The sequence below is a fragment of the Durio zibethinus genome, chromosome 12, assembly GCF_047325235.1.
Source record: "Durio zibethinus cultivar Kanyao isolate XHJ-2024 chromosome 12, ASM4732523v1, whole genome shotgun sequence".
NCBI classification, from domain to species: Eukaryota; Viridiplantae; Streptophyta; class Magnoliopsida; order Malvales; family Malvaceae; genus Durio; species Durio zibethinus.
Window position 1 is genome coordinate 11038943 of NC_143173.1, and position 13088 is coordinate 11052030.

A 13088-nucleotide genomic window follows, 5' to 3' on the forward strand; every position below is an offset into this window, starting at 1 on the left:
TATAATAAAGGTTAAAACAAAACTAATAAAAATTTTAAAATAAATCATAATTATCGGAAAAAAAATTTTTAGAAATTACAAATGAAAACTTTTCTAAGAAATTTTTAGGTGAGAGATTTTTCTAACTTTGACCAAAATGAAGAAAAATTTTAGATAAAATTTCAATAACAATTATTAATATTTATTTTCAAAGTAAAGAAAAAATATAAATAAACTTTATAAAATTTTAAGAATGAGTTAATAATTGTCAGATGATGATATCCTTAGAAAATTCAAATGGTCAATTTTCTAAGAAATTTCTTAATGAAAATTTTCTCTAAATTTAACCTAAATGATTGAAGAATTTAAACGAAATTTCAACAAAAGTAATTACATTTATCTCCTAATCAAATCAAAAAAGGTATATCTTATAATTTTGTTTAAAAATATATGGCAATTATCCAATGATGAAATCCTAAGAAAATCATAAATAGTTGACTTTCTAGGAGCTTTTTAGGTAAAATTTTTTTTTAAATTCAACCAAAATGGTGAAAGAGTTTAGATAAGATTTCAAAAAAATATATAATTGCCATTTTATTTTCATTTTAAAAATTAAGAAGTAAATAATGAATAAAGCATTATGATGTGAGTTTTAAAATCTACAAATGGATAATTTTCTAGAATATTTCTAGGTAAGAAAATTCTTCTAAATTTGGTCTAAATAGTGAAAAATTTAGATATATTTTTAATACAATAAAAATTAAAAGTAAAACTTACAAATCAAAAAAATAAGTTCAAGATGAAATTCTTAATAATCGCAAACAGATTATTTTCTGAGAAATTTCTAAGTAATAAAATATTTTTAAATTCAGTTCAAATGGTGAAAGATTTAGATATATTTTCTATAAAAAATTTTAATAAAATTAAAAATAAAACTTACAAATTAAAAAAATAAATTTTAAATGAAATTCTTAGTAATTGTAAATGGATTATTTTCTAAGAAATTTCAAAGTAATAAAATATTCTAAATTTAGTCCGAATAGTGGAAGATTTATATATTTTTTCGATAAAGAAAAATTTAATAAAAAATTAGATGATTAAGTTTTTTTTTTTTTATGACGAAGCCTTTTTAAGAAAACAAATGTAATTCTTAAATACTCTTGAGGTGATGAAGAATTTGTAGAAATTCTATCAAATTGATGGAGAATTTTAGAAGTTATTTTCAATATTTAAACATTAAAATTAAATAGAAGATTATTAGAATTAAGATCTTTAGAATAATTTGAAATTAAGTAGTACTGTCTTTTAGATGAGCATATAGATGTGCTATAACTTTCCCCAAACGTAACTAAACTCATAAACTTAGTTCTAAGACGCAAATCAAAACTTATTCTATTAGGAATCCTTAATCAAGTTTAGAACTTACTTAAAATGATAGATGCAATTAAGTGACCAATTGCACCTAAATAAAAAAGATTAATGGTAACTCTTAAGTTGTGTCTATCGATAGGTTTATGGACCTATACATTATGACAATAACAAGATTAGTTATTTGACTGGATTAGTCGTATGGCTGACATCATATTTTTTGGGATATTTAGAGAATGTAGCAATTGATACTATCATGCAATTTTGGTGAATCAATTACAAAATTCTCTTACTTCTCTCTCCACTCCGTTACTGTCACATTTCTCTCTCATTTTCTTCTTTATTATACACTTTGAAAATCTTGAATTAGCAGCATCATATCATTGGTATCAAAGCTTGCTCTTGGCATGGCAGACTAGGTTACCACGGAACTATAAAAAGAGTTTGGCCCATTGCCAAAGGATGTTGGTTAGTTGCAAAAGGAGCTGGAGAAATTAAACTCCAAGATGGGATCCATTACTGCCCAAAAGTGATATGAATAATGGCCTTGGGCGTTTGGAAGCCAAAATGTATAAGATGTTTGACCAGTTATTGGTGCAAAGCGAGGGTTCTTTGAAAATGGTGGACATCGAGGATGCTATTGTAGCTGTTACTCCCTCAACAAAGCAAAAGTAAAGGATGCAGTTCAGTGGTATGAAATAGGCCTCATTAGTTGGCGAGCTTTCTTTTTCTTCTGGAATGCAAACAAAGTACTCTAAGATAGAGTGTCCAAGGTTTGACAAGGGCGATTTTTGAGGTTGGCTGACGAAAATGGAATAGTTCTTTAAGGCAGATCAGACTAGAAGTCAGGACAATATCAGGGTGGTTATGATGCACATGGATGGAAAAGCCTTATAATGTTATCAATGGTTCATGAAAAATAGAGGTAAGCTTTCTCAAGTAGTTTGGGAGGAATATTTTGGTGAAATGCGGGCTAGATTTGATACAAATGAATTCTTTAAATGTTTGAGCTTATTAGTTTAAAACAAAATCATTCTGTGGAAGAATATTATGTAGAGTTTGAAGGGTTATTAAACATGATACAACTATATAATGAACATGCCCTTAGCACCCTTATTAGTACATTTAACCTTGAGATGTCCAAGCCTGTAAGGATGTTTCTCCAAAAAATTTAACGCATGCCTATAACCTAGCCAAACAAACGGAGTCATTGATATTCAACCGACCTAAAAAAACCTATAATTCCCTATAAAATCCTTTAAGAGCACCAACCTTACAGCCCAATGCACCAAGTCATATCAAACCTTTTTCTGCACCTTTATTGCCTACTCCTAAAACCTCATTTTTATCTTATAACTAGCCCACTAAAAGTGTCAACCAAAATTCCGCCTTAGCCATTAACTACAAACTGAATACTAGCAAAACAGATTTGCTTGTACCTAAAAACAATAAATTACCCATAAACGAGGAAAGAGATGAAAGGAAGAAGAAGGGCGGCTTTATGTAGTGTGGGGTTAAGTTTACTAGGGGGCATAGATGAATTAACTCACAGTTGTATTAGCTTTTGGTAGATGGGGGTGTAGATAATACCAATGAGCAAGAAGAGTTTTCTGATTGTTTGGAGCCATTCGGAGAAACAAACTTTCGTGGAGTAGAGGTTGTACCATTTCCTACATGTTTTAATTAGCACAGCTGGTCTCAAACTATAAGAATTAAAGGGAAAATTGAGAACCAATCGTTAGTAATCTTGGTAGACTCAGGAAGTACATAAAACGTCCTGGACCAAGCTGTGGTTAAAAGATTAGGGTGTAAGACTATTTTAGTGAATGATATTACTGTCATTGTGGCCAATGGAGACAATTTGGTTGTTAGACAGATGTGCGAAGGGGTGTGCCGGGAAACTCAAGGGCTTAAGCAACATACTGATTTTCTCATTTTTAACCTTAATGGGCTTTAATATGATGTTGGGCATTCATTGGTTGCAAACCTTGGGTCTTATTCTATGGGATTTCACTATTTTAACCATGCAGTTCGAATTGAATGCTAATTGCTATATTCTGCAATGTATGATAGATGGAAAGGTTCAATTAGCAACCAAGAAGTAGCTCGCTAAATTGAAGCTAGCTAGTAATAGCACTTGCCTAATACTATTGACTGGATTCCAGGAAGCAAATTCATTGCATGATCGTGGGAGAGATTGGGAGGGTAAGCTGTTATTACAACAATTGTTGGCTAAATTTTCAAGGTTATTTGAAGGCTTGTAGCAAAATTGAAAGAATCTGGTGTCATAACGGATAGCACAAGCTTTCTTCCTTCACATGTGGTATTAGTTCAAAAAGAAAAAATGGGATGGATTATGGCGCTTATGTGTGGACTATAGACAGTTAAATTAATTCATTATCGAGCATAAATTTCCTTTTCCACCGGTAGAAGAACTTTTTGATAAGTTGACAGGAGCTAGTTGGTTTTTTAAGTTGGGCCTTAGGCCGGTTGTCAACAAATAAGGATGGAAGAAGGGGACATATACAAAACTGCATTTAGAACTCATCATGGTCACTATGAATTTTTAGTGATGCCTTTTGGGTTTAAAAATACTCCTTCAAGATTTCAGCCTTTTCTCAAGAAGTTTGTGCTATTATTCTTTGATGATATGTTGATCTATTCTGCCGCATGGGAAACTCACCTGTCTCATTTACAACAGTATATGAGGTAATACAGCAAAATCAATTACTTGTTAAGTTTCCCAAATGTGAGCTTCGTACAGAAAGTATTGAATATTTAGGACATGTAATAAGCAAGCAAGGAGTATCCATGGATATTAAAAAGATTGATTGTGTTCTAGACTGGCCATTTCCTAAAAGTCTCAACGAATTGAGAGGTTTTTCGGGATTAACAGGACATTATAGGTGATTTACCAAAGGTTATGTTTCCATAGCCCAACTCTGACAACCTTGCTGAAAAAAAATGGGTTTGACTTGAATGATGCTGCCAAAGCCTTTGAAGACCTTAAGAAGGCCATGGTTTCTGCTCCTGTGCTTGCTTTACCAGATTTCAACTCAACTTTTATAGTTGAGTCCGATGCTTCTAGTATTGGAATTAAAGCAGTGTTGAGCTAGAAAGGTAGCTTATTGCCTGGTGTTCTGTTTTATGTAGCAGATGCTTTATCTAAGAAGCCTGGTGTTCTGTTTTATGTTGTTTCTGCAATTGATAGTAATCTAGCTGACAGGATCAAACACTCATGGGTGGAGGATCTTGTTATGATCAAACTCATGCATAGGTTGCAATGTAGATCTGTTTCAAACTCCAAGTATTCTTGGCATTCAGGTAACTGAAGAGGAAAGGGAAAGTGATGGTAAAAGCCAATGCTGACTTTAGGAATGAGTTGATGAAGTATTTTCGTGATTCAGTTTCTGGGGAACATTCAGGAATTGAAGCAACCATGAAGTGAATGGCAAGTGTGGTTTATTGGAAGGAAATGAAGAGGGATGTCAAGTAGTTTTTAAGGTAAATCTGTGATATGTCAAAAGAACGAATATGACACAATAACATCACCTAGTCTATTGCAATCACTGCCTCTTCCAGAAAGTGTTTGGACAGATGTGTCTACGGATTTTATTGAGCGTTTACCCAAATCTTTTGGCAAGGATGTGATTATGGTGGTAGTTGATAGGTTGAGCAAATATGCTCACTTCATTCCTTTCTCTCACCCTTACTTAGCCATCACAGTAGCTCAAGCCTACTTGGATAATATATACAAGTTGCATGGTATTGCCAACAGCATTGTATCTGATAGAGACAGGGTATTTAGTAGTATGTTTTGGCAAAGACTTTTCGACTTACTTGGGACTGAGTTAAAGATGTCAACATCATACCATTTTCAGACAGATGGTTAAAAGAGGTGGTCAATAGGTGTCTTAAGACTTATCTTAGATGTGTTAGGTGAAAGACCCAAGGATTGGTCTAAGTGGGTTCCTTTGGCTGAATGGTGATACGATACCAGCCATCATACCTCCATTCAAACTATTCCTTATGAGGTTGTCTATGGTCAATCTGTACCCACTTATATGCCTTACATGCCTGGTTATTCGAATGTTGGGGCTGTTGATAGAAGTTTACGAGCTCGAGAGGCCGCTATATAGCTCTAGAAATTCCATCTTAACAGAGCAAGGAACAGAATGAAAAAGCAAGTAGATCAGCATAGATCAGACAAATAGTTTAATAAAGGAGACTATGTTTTTGTGAAGCTTCAGCCTTACTGACAGCTATCTCTGGTCAATAGGCCGTGTTTTAAATTGGCTACCAGGTTCTTTGGACCATATAAGGTGTTGGCTAAGATAGGCAATGTTGCTTAAAAACTGCAATTACCAGAAGGTACTCGAATACATCAAAATTTTCATGTTTCTCAACTATAACATATTGGTAAAAAGCCAACTCAATTTAGCCTTTCTTTACTGGATACTAATGGGATAATAGCTAAAGAACCTATTAGGATTTTGGATCGAAGAACGACCAAGAAGAGAGGCAAGCCTGTAACTTGAGTGTTGGTATAGTGGAGCAATTGTTTTCCTAAAGATGCCACTTGGGAGATCTTCTATGAGCTGCAGAGGAAGTATCCATCCCTTGATCCTTGAAGACAAGGATCATTCCAAGGAGGAGTATTGTCATGAGCTACAGTAGGGAAGTGGTGTGCAAGTGGGCCAAATGGACTGTTCACATTGTTGGGCCAATGGCTTAATTGCAATTTTAAAATTTAGTTAAGTTTGTTAATGACGAGATTAGTTATTTGGCTGGATTCGTTATATGGCTGACGTCATGTTCGTTGGGATATTTAGAGAATGTGGTGATTGAGACTGTCGTGCAATTTTGGTGAATCAATTACAAAATTCTCTTGCTTCTCTCTGTACTCTCTTACTCTCACATTTCTCTCTCATTTTCTTCTCTGTTCTACACTCTGAAAATCTTGAATCAGCAGCATCATACCGTATGCTCTACTATAAGATGACTTCAATCTAATCAGAATCCCATTATTACTGTTTTTTAATTCCCCCGCAGCTGCGACATTTTCTTTGTTCTCTAGACAAGCATTCTCCCTCAAGAAGGATTTCTCCTTCCTTTGCTTCTGAAAAAAAGGCAGCTGAAGAAGAAAAGACAAAGACAGTTCTTGAAAGCGTTCTTGGCATACCAGAGGCTTTGTTTTTTACTGGAGTAACAGAGGACGGTTGAGGGCAAACTGAAGATGGAACAAGAACAACAGAAAAGATACGGTGGGCACCAATCCGTGTTTCAGAGTCAGGGTGGACCATAACTGGGAGTAATTGATGGAACAAAGCCTCGAGAGATGCCTATGGGAACAAAGAAACACCAAACAACAAATATAATTAAAAAAAAAAACTACAGAAAACACTATAAAATGTTCCATCAACAAAAAAGAACAAATAATTATGATCATTGCCTTGTTTAGATAGGATAGATTTAGAATTAAGGCTACAATTTGAGCAGTGCGATAGACAACACAGATCGTGGTTCTGGCTATAACAGTAATATTTGAGATATTCTTTAACATCACAGCCATAACATCAAGAATCGAACCTGCGTCTCCAACCTGTTCTAAAGAATAAAACACAGGAGTAAAATGCAATGTTACCCGTTTATTTGATCGGGAAAGGAACTCAAAATAAAAAGAAAGAGTTAGAACATGTTTTTTTTTTAACCCAAATTTTAATAACATAACATTCACTCAAGAATGATAAGAGAACGGTCCCAACTTATGCGATAACTTTACAAGTCAATTATCCACTGCTTCATTAAAGTTTCTGTTCCAATTTATAGTTTCAAATCCCATAGTCGTGACGCTCTCATTTTATGTTGAGAGAATGTAAAAATATGATATGATATATATGTAAAAAAATTAAACTTAAACTTATTAAATATTTTTATAAAATAAAATAATGAAATCTTTATATCAAAGTGAACAATATCTCGAAGATTAACTATAAGTATTTATAAATGATATTATAATAGTCTTCAATTAACGAGAATTAAGTGTTGAATCATGAGAATCACTAAATAATACATTGTGAAGTCGTGAAATTTATTAAGTGAGAGAGCCATTTTTAGAATTTCAAAATCTTGTGTGATCTTAATCTTGTTGTTGGACTTAATTTGACAAAGACGTCAAGTTTTAAAGATGAAAAAATTATAGAATATATGACGTCTCTAATCTCAATGTGTGGATATGATATAATATATATATATATCTAAACCTAAATTTGTAAAATGATTTGTACAAGATAAAATCTAAGACTTTGGGATTAAAAAGGATAATAGTGCAAGTCTTCACAATAGTAGCATCATCAAGCAAGCAATGCATGCTCTTTCATAAATTTCTCATAACATCACTAATTACACCGAGTATTGCTATAGAAGGCTCAACTTTTGAATCTTGAGCAAGAGAGGTTGTAACCTTTTCAATTTGAAGTTGCAAGTCAGGTTGTTTGAGGACATTTTTGTGGTCAAGATGCATAACTAATACAGACAGCAGAAAATGTGTATTCAGTACTGCAAACAAGGGAAAACAAGTAGTATTAGTTTCTCAACCTTTACAAGTAATAATTTTTAGGAAAAGCAGAGGAATTGCACATTAATCAGAAAGCAGATGATAAAAAAATAAAAAAAAAAAAAGAAAAAATCAGAAAACAGAAAACAGAAAAAAGATGAGACATGTTGACTGTTGAAAAATGCACAAGTACCCGAACTATCCATTAAAAGCTGCATATCCTTTAAGACTGGAAAGGCAAGACCATTTTGAAGGGACCGTAAGTTTTAATTATCAAAGTAACGGAACAATGACTCGAGAACATGCCGTGTTGTTGTAGCTTCCTTTGCTAGCTTTGCCATGTTCTGTAAGCAAAACCTGGACCAGAAGCAGGGAAAAAGAAAGAAACTCATTGTAAAGTAATTGTTTAAAATAAATAAGTAAAATGCAAAATTGAATCCAAAACTTGAGTCACAGGATTACGTCGTGAGATTTAGTTCTCTTTTGTCATTCACAATTGTCCCCCAAGAAGGAACTGTTACGAGGACATCTGGCGATGGAGAGACATCACCTTCATTTTTTAGCACTTCTTGCACCCACCGAGTCTGGGCACCATTAAGGTTCTCTAAATTTTTCCTTGGGCTGCCATAATTTTCGAAAGCTACTGAAACAATCTGTGTTTGATAATTGAAAATCACCTTTAATGCAAAATGGTATGAAACAATATTCCCAAAATTCAGAGACTGCAATTAAATTAAAGGTTCTTAATCAGAACAGCTGCATACAAAATGTTGATAACCAAACCGGGGGGAAAAGAGGAGGGTCAAAGCAGGAAAGAAGTCAACCGCAAAAAAAGGAACAAACTATTCGGGTGAATAGATGTTAATAGATGTACTGAAACATCAGCCAAGTTTAAGTAAAATTTTGAGGGATAAAAGACGAATGAAAGCAAGTTTTGGCATCTTCCCCACAACGGGTGTAATCTTTTGAACAGGATACAAGTGAATTAAATTAAGCCTTGAAGGCTTTCACTCAAATTAAATGAACTGACGTATGTTTAATGGACCCATAATGCTGCATACTTTCCAAATCCAAGAAAAAGAGAACCGCAGAGCAGGAACTTTCATTAGTTGCAATACTTAAACCAAGCCTTCTTGTTTTCTGTGCTGATGCATAAATATTTAAGGTGAAATTACAACCTAGAGATATGTAATGACTCGGGGAGAGCAATCAATTCGCTGACTCAGACATGGCATGCATTTATAAGTCAGTTTGTTTTGTCAATCTCAAAATATTACCATTCAACATGTGTTAAAGTACAAAGTGTAATCTCTTGCTAGTAACTAAATGCAGAATATAAAGTAGCCCTACTAAAGATATTATCAATTTTCCTTGTAATTGTATGCTAAATCATGGATAGGGGTTCAAAGAAGAGTTTTACGGAAATTAGAAAAAACAAATTAATGTTCTAAACTGAAAAAGAGAGTCAAACTTTGAACTCTTTTTGAGGTAAAGACCAACTAACGAGCTGATGCTAAAATAGATGGGATGAAAAACTTTAAAAGAGCCCACCCCCCTTTCAGAAAAGAATAAAACAGAATAAATAAATAAATAAATAGATAAACAATATCAATTGCGGGTATTGACCATACTATTAGGAGTTCCAATAAGTATATAACACTCAATCTTAAGGAAGTTAATTTCCATTACTCTAAGAAGTTAGACTCACTGAAACAGCCTAGACTCACAGGCTATCATTTAGAGCTTATAATTGGAAAGATTACACTAATACTCAATTTTGATTACCGGTAAAGGAAGTCTACTTCTATCATTCGAAGAAGTTAGCCTCCCTGGAACAGCCCAGATTCCCATATCATAAATTGCTAAAATAAATTTCATAATTTAGCATGACTCCACCAAAGCTTATTTGTAGTGATATACTGCATAACTTTCGGGTTTAGTTTCTTCTGCCTTCATCAAGTATACTGCATATTAGTTTCTTGTGGTTTAGTTTCACAGAGCCTATATAATCGTTAGTACCAGTTAAGGTTCACTGTTATCATCTATTTCCAAGAAACCAGAGCCACGTGAATGAATACCATTGAAGAAAGGGATTGCAGCCCAGCTGAACATAGATTTCTTTCCCTTTCACATTCTCCAGTTTCTTGAGCTAACTGACAGACTTTTGGAATAAAGCCTTCTAAGTTAAACATGCAAGTACCATCCTTCTGCAAAATTTGGGAAGAGAAAATGAGTTTGAAGCATGTTGCCATAAACCTACTAACTTATAAAAATAAATTACACCACAAGCTGGAAATCCGTTTTTCATAACGCGAGAAGCATACAAGTAATGCCAAAAGTACCGATCTGATTATTTACAAAGTCAAAATGAGTCTGACATCCTATAATTTGCATTTCATCCTGCCGTCTTTGATCCAGCAGAGTCTGTATAATGCTCAGTAAGCTACCAGAAAATGTTGTGTCCCATAAAATTATCGATAACCAGAAATCAAGTGAGTTAATGGATAAACTACAAGTAGAAAGATAGTTAAAATTATTTAAGCACATTAAATTGAGATATTACCCTTGAAAATACGATCTGGATGTTTTATATCTTTTGGTAAAAGGTTGAACATGATTGATGTGAACACTTAACCTTTAGGGGATTATCCAAACACTGTATACCATACGATAGAAAAATCTCTTGCAGTGCCATGTAACTTGCAATTAGCTAAAATATCTAGTCAGTTCATTAAGCTTTTTAATCATAAATCATAATGATCCATTCCCCCATCCCAAATTCGGAGTCCATCATTAAGTTCTACAAAGAGTCTTTTGTAACATACAGTTTCACGTTCCCGAACCTTAAAATTTAGGATGTATCATTGTCACATACTCATGAGATGAATCTCACAAGTATGCAAGGCAATAGATATCATACTAATCAAACTTTTCGAGAATCTCCAAATTAATACTATACAAAATCTCGAATCTATAAAATTATACCCTTTATGAGTTAGTCGAAAATATTAAAATTCTTACTAGCAAATATTTTAGAATCAAATAAAATATTCACTCAAAAGTTATACCAAGCTAAAGATATATGCTAATCTTGCTAATCAAGTAGTTATCGATATTAAGCTTCCCAAGATACAAACATCGAAATATGAAATAGTAAAAAAAAATTAAAGGAATAAGTACGACAACTTAGTAAGTAACCGACATCTCCTCAGTTGAATTAAGTATGCCACAAAATATTTAGGCCAAAATATTAACTAAATGATTCAAAAATATTTTGGGTAATTTTGTATTCACAAACATATTCTCAAAACCATATTCTCAGATCACAAAATGAAATTAAATATCATAAAATTATAAATTTATTTAGTCTTTTGTAACATACTATGACAGCACTTAACCTTTATGGCATAGGTCAGAATCAAAATTTTTTCTCTAATGCAATGGGACAAAAGTATATCAGAAGTAAGTAGATTGTTGCACCGACAATCATAATTAACCCCGTTAGTGCAATGGGACAAAACAAAAATCATAGAAACTCCTTTAGCGCAATGGGACAGAAGTATATCATTGATGGCACAGTGAACAAAAATTACTATTCTCAACTAGTGGCACGATTCATCACAAAGTACATGTCGATATGGCCAACAATTAACTCCTATTGTTAAGGTCAAAACATAGTCATATTAGGACACAAAAATCACAATATATTTTCAGATTATCCAACATATACGAATTCAATATTTATAAATTTTCTCAAAACATAATTCATACAAAATAAAATTCCATAATCATTCCAAAACAAATTTTATATTTTGACAAACGATGAATATATAAATATATTATTATGAAATCATATTCGAAAATCAAAACAATATCAAACCATATTCAAAACTCATAACAAAGAAATCATATATACATTTTGTATACTCAATCCGATTTACAAAACAAATGGACAAAACAATATCTATTATATATTTCAACTCTAACTATATTAAGGCTGATTTTTAAGGATATAAAAATCGAAAGGATATCAAGTCACTTACTTGATGCGCAAAATCGAAACTTAAGCAACAAATCATTAAATTTTCTGATTATCCTAATAATTCAAGAAATATTCAAAAATCAAAACTTATCTCGAAAACATAAATTTAATGAGGCAAATCTTCTGTGGGCCATCCAAAGTAAATTGGGTTGTGTGGCAATTTTTTCAATAATTCAAAACTAATTGAAAGTAATTTTTTTTTAGCATAGAAAACAAATTTTCTTTTAATATAGCAAAATGCCTAAAATTAAGTATAAAAATGAAATTAAGAATTAAAACATAAAAATCAGTAGCAATATAGATTTTTACAAATATTTAATTTTTAATGCTTAATAGTAATCTTTATATATATATATATATATAAATATGAATATAACTTAATAACTATTTAACATTATTAATAATATGAAATTAATACAATAAAAATATATTAAAATAAGTAAAAATTCATTAAAAATAATATAACTAAAACTTATGTAATTTATAACTAAATAAATCAAATAATGGCTGGAAACAATTTTTTTAAAATAATTAAAATCAAGAATTTTTAAATTCTAAAATTTTCACATTCTGTGATCATTTAACTTACTTTGAGCCATAAAATCTCAAATATCCTATAGTTCCTAGTGAGAAAAGAAAGCATGAATTTAAAGTAGGAATGTAATACTACAACTTAGAATTTTGTTTCAGCAAAAATGATTTCGAGAAGCCTAAGTTTCAAAGGCCAAAACTTGATAAATTATCACAAATAGCCCATATTTTTTGGATTTTATATTCATAAAACCTAATTTGGGTTTTGATTCTCTTAGCCTATAAATCATCTGAACAAACCAATTGTACCATTAGAAAGTTCACATTTAGTACTATCAAAAACACCTAAAGTTTAACTAAATCGACCACTAGAGTATGGAGTTCTAGTAGCTCAAAATTGTCAGAAACCTAAAAATTAAAAAATTGAAATACTAAATCCTCATAAATTAGTCAACTAAATAAAGTGCCATAAATACCATTAGAAAAGTCTTTTCGAAAAGTTACCAAAATGTTGCTTGAAAATTTAAAATATTAAAAACCTAACCTAATATTTAGGCTTTTCTCACATAAACTAAAAGTAAAGGGTTTTAAAAACAAGTCTTTCCTCTGAAT

At 32.1% G+C, this 13088-nt stretch overlaps 1 pseudogene across 1 annotated transcript in view; it reads right to left on the reverse strand.

The window, feature by feature from the left end:
* LOC111297511 (protein SEMI-ROLLED LEAF 2-like) overlaps positions 1–13088 on the reverse strand; it is an 83746-nt pseudogene that overhangs the window by 53156 nt on the left and 17502 nt on the right. Inside the window, exons 5-12 of the transcript XR_016326328.1 lie at positions 10253–10362; positions 9982–10113; positions 8366–8625; positions 8097–8290; positions 7688–7905; positions 7117–7201; positions 6800–6954; positions 6328–6689 (exon numbers count right to left, since the gene is read on the reverse strand). The product of XR_016326328.1 is annotated as a protein SEMI-ROLLED LEAF 2-like (transcript). The remainder of the gene's footprint in view (positions 1–6327; positions 6690–6799; positions 6955–7116; positions 7202–7687; positions 7906–8096; positions 8291–8365; positions 8626–9981; positions 10114–10252; positions 10363–13088) is intronic.